Below are 7,611 nucleotides of genomic sequence, written 5' to 3' on the forward strand. Positions count from 1 at the left end.
AAAATATTTATTTAAAAAAAAATGCAGGCATCCCTTCACCGTGCGAAGAAGAGGTGCAAGAGGCCCACCACATCGCGTGAGGAGCAATCTTCGCTCGATTTCCTCGCCCCTTCAAGTGGCGATAATTGAAATAGGTGAGGAAACCCATTTCATTGTTAGGGGACTTCCTCGCCCATTTTACAAGCTCTTAAAATATTGTTCAAATCCGAAAATATTAAGGGGGTGTATTCAATCTTGGAGATTTAATTATTTTTATTGATTTTTGTAGAGTTTAAAAGTATAGAGGTATTGAACATAGACTTTTATTGTAGAACCCGAAAAAATCAGATTTCGTATAAGCCATGCATAATTGCTGTTATTTAAAATAAAAAAATGATTTTTTTTATATACATATGAAGTGTTTAATTCATGTTATAAATTGTTAAATCATGAGTATTTATTTTAAACGCAGAAGTTTAGATTTATCTTTTCAGATAAATACGCGAGGTCGAACTGGAGTTTGGAGAATTGAGATAAGACTAATAATAAGAAAATATTCATAAATTTAATTTAAGCCAATGAATAATTTATTTTAATGATAAAGAATGTTTTTAAGATTTATTAAATTAATTGGGTTTAAGTTATTAAATAAGTTCTTCTACGTCCCATATTTAGTTATAAGCCTAAATTAAAATGTGTAACCAATTGGGATAAATTAATCTAAGCCTAAGATATTTAAGAAATTATAACTGTAAGGTCCAAAATTAAGACGACGTAATCCAACTGCATGCGAATCTAGGAAATTATGAAAAATTGAGTAATTAATTGATTTTAGTTGCTAATTAATTATGTGACGTACTTGTTTATATGCTAAATGAGATTTATTTGTCATCATGCATAAAAAAAATGTATTTTTAGGAATATTCAAGTGACGATCGAGGAACGGGGACCGAGGGCTGAAGAAAACGTAAAATATTTTTATTAAATAATTATTTTTAATTATTTAAAAGATGGTCGATGCTTTTTAGTATTTTTGTGAAATTAAGGGTTTTGAGGTGATTTTATACGCCGGGGCGTAAATTTTATCGGTGTTGGTTTTTTAACTAAAATACGAGCTTTTTGGCAACCCGGCTAATAAATTCACATATTTAATTAAAGAAAAACTTTGGTATTATTTTATTTAAATCCTAATTTAACTAATGAGCTAAATTTTATGGCTTAATAGGCCTAAAGCCTATTTAGAGGATTTAATTAGTATTTAATGTGTTAAAGAGATCCCAAAACCCTACACTCTAGACACAACACACGGCCACACCTTTTCAAAAATTCAGAAACTCTTTCAAGCACACCACACACACACCTCACGGCTGCCCACTTTTTTTGGAGGGGTTTTTCGAAGGTTCTAGCATCAAACCAAGCCATCGTCGCGTCCCGTTCTTCGTCGTCAACGGTTTTTCGTGCGTATAAAACGCAAAGGCACGCCATACATCTCCTTTTCTCATCCATCATATCATAATATTGTTTAATTATTGTATGCATAAAGAACATGATTTATTTTTTTTGTATTTTCGGAATATGGCATGCACATGGAGAAAAACCTAAGATTTTTGATGCAAACTCATGTTTTTATCATGTAAAGGGGCTGCCATGGTTTTAGGTATGAACTAGTAGTGTTTATGCATGATTTAAGGTCTTAGAACACTCACAACTCTCGGCTAAACAACATGAAACAAGAACAAGCGGAACTTGCTGTCATAAGGTAAAGGGGTGCGGGTTTGGTACCCCACGGCTGGGAAAGGGCTGGCTTCTGTCTAGGGGCAAGCTAGAGTCGTGGGGAAGCCTAGGGGAGAGTCCTAGCCAGGCTAAGACTCGAGTTAGGGGCTGGGGAAGAGTCCTAGCCATGCTAGGACTCCACCCGAGAACCCTGCACAGATTGGTGCAGGGTTTGCGCAAGGGTCAAGGGATTGAGGGGCTCAACTTGGGGTCACGGGCTGGGTTAGGAGGAGTCCTTAAGGTCCTAGGTGAGTGTACATGGGTCTGGTTCCAGGGCTGGGTCATTGCGTATGGTCCTAAGCACAAAAAGAAGAGTCCTAGTCACTATGAGAGTTCTCGGCCAGCATGGGTTTGGGGTTGGGGGCTTCATTTTTGGCTTTGGGTGAGGATTCCGTGAGTTTCCTAGGTCCAGTAGGGTACTCCAGCATGTTGGGCAGGTTCTGGTTCGTTATGGTCCGAGGGTAACTCGATGAAATTAAGAGATGGCTCGGGATCGAAGTTTAGGTGTTAAATAGGGTGTTTTAAACTAAAGAGAAATTGTAAAACGGCTCACGGGGGGTCGATTCGTGGTCCATAAGGGCTAAAATAATATAAAAAGACTAAATTTAGAATTTAGGAATTTTATATTAAAGTTTGGGATTTTTCGGGATTAAAACACCGTCAAAACAGTTAATTGAAGATAATTGAAAAAGTCTAACATTTAAGCCAAATAAAATTATGGAAAAATTCATGTAAGCTTAAATAATTATTTGGGACATGTTAGAGTCATGAAATCAAGAAAAAAGTCGAAAACGTAAAATGTCGAGTCCAGGGGTAAAACGGTCTTTTTACACCGGGAAATTAGTAAAGGTCATGGCAGTGCCCTGAATGCTATTTTTATGAAAATATGACTATTTTTAAATGTTTATGAATTGTTCATGATTAAATGATGATTGTTAAATGTCTAAGGGATTTTTATGATTTAAGAAGACATTTAAAATACATGTTGCATGCTTGGTTTCAAAAATGAAAAACGTAATGATATTCATGATTTTTTTTCTAAAGTGATGTGAATGAAAAATGTTGAAGGATGTGAAATAATTGTGACTAATTCGTTAATGTTGGAGACGTCGTGAGGGTTATGGTCCCAGTGGGAGCCCGACGATCGTGTTTCCATCATTGCGAATATGTGGTAACGGATATGTGGTAACGGTTTTGTGGTAACGGAAGAATGGGAATATCGTGAGGGGAAAAGGCCCCAGTGGGAGCCCATTTATGGGAAAAGGCCCCAGAGGGAGCTCCGACGATCGTATTTCCATTCGAATCATGATAGGTCAGGGCCCAGTTGACCGGTGAGAGTGTTGCTGGTGTCCCCCGCCGCCCAGTACTGTGGTTTTATGTAGATGGATCCATCGACCCTCATGAGCATGATCAGGAAAGTCACAATTAACGATCTGAATTCAACAAAAGGAAAAGGAAAAGGAAAAGGAAAAAAAAGTTTATGATCATGAAAAATGTTTTATGTCATGTCATGTTGAGGAAAATGGAGAAAGGTTAAAGTTTTATGCATCATGAAAATGTTTACGAAAATGTTTATGTTTATGCATCTTCATGAAAACGATATTTTAAGTACAAATATTTTTCGCCGTTATATGTTGACTGTATTACGTATTACTCGTTATAAAGATTATGGTGTGTTGAGTCTTTAGACTCACTAGGTGTGATGGATGCATGTGGTATTGAGGGAGGACTTGATGAGTGATTTGACTGGACTGAAGGCGCACACAACCCGAGGACCAGCGCTACATTTTCCGCATTATGCTTTATGATTTTATTTAAAGATTTTAAGACTATTTACTTATGCTTTTGAGAGATTTTGAGAGGTTTAGTATGGGCTTTACTTTTCAAATTTATTGCTTTTTAGGTTTGGTAATCATGCGACGATTTTATTTTATGACCATTGCACTTGATTTTTAAAATGCTAGATGGTTGGTATTTTATTTTAAGGGTTAAAATATTTTATAAAAATATTTTAGTGAAAGCCGAAAATTTTAGAGAAAGGAAAAAAAAATAAAAATTTCTAGTACTTTTAAAGCAATAAAAAGAGCATGACGTTTCAATAACCTAACATTTTACTAATTTATTTTGAGACCAAGTCATGCCATGCAAGAAATTGTTATCCTAATTTAATTGATTAATTTACTAAAATACATAATGGATGTTTGAAACTTTAAGAATTTATAATACAAGACTTAAACAATATTCTACCTTGCAATTTGTTAAAGCAAATTTCGGCCACCCCCTAAATTAATTCATATATGTTTGGCAACTCTCTATTCAAGTCACCCCTCAATGGCCTTCATTGAGTAATAATTTCCCTCACCTTTAACTCAACAATTAGTGATAAGTCAACCACCATTATTCACCTAATTTCCTTCAACCTACTAATTTAGCATACTAATCCCCCCATTTTCGTACAGTTAGAAGGGAAAAGAAACATTTCTTATTGCCATTCAAACTCCTCACATGAAACTTCCATCTAAATGCATTCTTTACTCATTTATCAACCTTGTAACCTTCACCTTCATTATCTAGCATCCCTACACCCTTAAACTTCGAAAAATTCAGAAAGAAACAGCAGCAAAAATCGAGAACTTTCAGCAGAAAAATAAGAAAGAAACTCCGACTCCGCCGCGCCGTGTTCGTCGTATTGTTTGTTTTCTTCTTCAACCAATTTCCAGGCATGTACATATCGTTTCTTTTCTCTTCAATCAAGTCCTATAGATATTTTTAAACCATTATATGTTCATGATTTAAGGAACAAAACCGAAAATGACAGCAACCATGCGAAAATTCTGTACAGGCCTTCTCGGCCATTTGCTTTGCAACTCACGTTTGGGATTGTTTTGTTGGTTACAGGAAGTTGGTCAGTTCCAGGCACTCAAGGCTGCATCTAGGCATGAATTAGAGTGTGTTAGGACATCATTGGTTCATGGATTTAAGCCCATGCACTCAGGGTAAAGTCTTGACAGCAAACGTTCCCACAGATGCAAGTTTGAGTCATTATTTCTGTGTTTGGTTGTCTAAGGTGAAAGTTCGAACCTTGTTTGGCCCAAGGCATGTAGCCGTGGTCAGAACCTTCTCTTAGCATGTCTAGGACGTGACCAAGAAAGCATTTCAAGGCTTGGTCCATGGATCCATCAAGATTTTACCATAACAAAACAAGTGCTCTTCGATTTTTCCATTTTATGTGTGAGTGAAGCTTCGGCTTTTGGGGTTTGGGTGGATCTTGGTTGGCTTTTAGCCCTTAGCCATGGTTCACACAATACCTCATCATGTCTAGATCGAGCCATGGTTGATCATATGGCCATTGGAACGATACAAGACAGCCCAACAATTCAATACATCACAGTACAGAATTTTGGTGCTCTCGGTTGGAACTTTGGGCGGTCCTAGGTATTTGATTGATTTGTGGTTGGCCAAGCGCCCTTAGCCATGGTTCAAGCCACGCATTAGGATGTTGGTAAGGGACTCTGGTCGGTGGTTAAAGCCCAATGGCCATTAGTTCCATAAAACAACTAGCAAACGTACAACTGCTGCCACCGTGCTTGGACAGCAGCAAGGTTATGGTTCAGGGGCCTTGTTCAAGTTCATGGTTGGATTTTAGCCTATGGCCTTGGACTGGACAGTTCCCCGATGAGTTACGAAAGTCAAGTTTTTGGCCGTTTGTGATTTGGATGAGTGTAGAGGTCGTACGAGAATTTACGGTGCAATGTGCCAAACTGACTCTCGAAATAGCGTTTTATGATTTTGGCCTCCATTCACTATTTTTCGTGTATTAAAATTCTTAGGGATATTATTTCATTATGTTAGGTGTATTTTAATCATGGCTAAACGATGGTTCAATGTTGGTTCGGGTTGGTACGAAGCCATGGTTGGAAATTAGGTTTTTGGTCTCGTTTGTCTCGTTTTTGGTTCGGATATGAAGTTTTGTCAAGATGAGATTATTTGCATGTGTCTCATATTAGGATTAGGTCACAGCAAGCCTGGGAACGATCCAACTCATCTGGTAAAAAAACATGGTTATAATTATATTACGTGCATAAAATATAAATTGTTTATTTTGAGATATATGCGATATGTCTTGTGGCCACCTCACGCTTATGGGATCTCTTCACCCGGTGACTTATGACCGGTTTACGATTATGTATGTGTACGGACATCCAGTCCAAGGGCTGTGGTGATCTCTACCGCCCAGTATACTGTGGTTTAGTCTGATCAGACGTTCATGTTATGTTACGGGCCACTTACTTTGAAACATTATCTCTACCAGAAAAAAATCTCGATATGGTATTTAATGACAGGGCTCTATCGAGCAAATCTTTTACGTACGATTTTCAGATATGCACGTATTTATATTTACCCAAGACACGATTTTTACGTTACGCTTTACGTTGCATACGATTTTATGATATATTTAATTGTTATTCACGATATATGCATGTTGAGTCTTTAGACTCACTAGACTTGATTGTTGTAGGTACTGATGAGGTCGAGACTGAGGGCGGAGACTAGTGAGCTAGCTTGGGTCAGCAGTAGTAGGAACCCGAGGACCTCTTGTTTCAGTTTACTCACCTTCTTATGTTCAAATCAGATTTTTATATGTTGGACTATTTTAAGTTGTTTTGAAACAAATACAATATTTACTTCCGCTGTTATTTTAAAGTTAAAACTATTTACGGATTTATTTTATGAATGAGACAAGTTATTTGTTTATTTGAAGAGGAAAAATTTTAAAAATTCCTCGAAATATGAATACGAATTACGGGCCTTTACCGTTGGTATCAGAGCCTATGTTCTTGTAAAGGGTTGTATTACTACTGATCTCGAGAAGCTCATGAAGTCACGTCTTCGGTCTGTAAGTTTTACGTTTACGCATTTCGTTTAAAGCATGAAATATTTTAACAGCATGTTTTCATGAAATATTTTATGTTAAGATTATGATTATGCAGTATTTATTTAAATTTAAAGAAATAATAGAATTATGTATGTTGGTTATGTGTGGATTATGCATGGAACAATATGCCTCCTAGACGCATTAACGATCGCAAGAGAGATGAGGAGCATCGTAATGAGGACGGTGAGGATCATAAGCAGGAGAGAGATTTACCACCACCCACTCCACTGGACATGAACGCCCAGATGTTAGCTGGGATGACTCAGTTCTTCGCACAGTTTGCGGGGAACAATGCTGTGGTAGCCAGGCAGAAGGGGCCTGAGGCCATTTGTGAGCTGTTCATGAAGATGAGGCCGAAGGAGTTCTCAGGGACGTCAGATCCTTTGGTTGTCGAGGGCTGGATTAAGTCCCTTGAGGTTATCTTCGTATTTATGGGGCTTGGAGATGAGGATAGGGTTCGTTGTGCAACCTATATGTTTGGAGGAGACGCTCGCCTGTGGTGGGAAGGAGCATCTGTAGCCTTGGATTTGACTACTCTGAGCTGGACGCGCTTTACAGAGGTATTCTACTCTAAATATTTTACTGACGAGGTGCGTTCCAGATTGACCAGGGAGTTCATGACCTTGAGGCAGGGAGACATGACTGTTACGGAGTTTATCCGTAAGTTTGAGAGGGGTTGCTGTGGGGACCCGAACCTAATTCGTCTTCTTAATCATTATTAAGAATCAGTATAACAATTAAGAAAAGTGGGACATAATTTTTTTTTAAATGACAAGTGCGGAAACTTAATATACTCAATCTGATATACATGTCAATATAAATGTACAAGTCTTGTACAACATTATTTATTTCAAAATAAAGTTCAGTCACTACATCAAGTACAGAAAATCAATCTACTCTAAGTCCGGATCTCCACGCTAGTT

This window comes from Primulina tabacum, chromosome 8 (assembly GCF_025594145.1).
Source record: "Primulina tabacum isolate GXHZ01 chromosome 8, ASM2559414v2, whole genome shotgun sequence".
NCBI classification, from domain to species: Eukaryota; Viridiplantae; Streptophyta; class Magnoliopsida; order Lamiales; family Gesneriaceae; genus Primulina; species Primulina tabacum.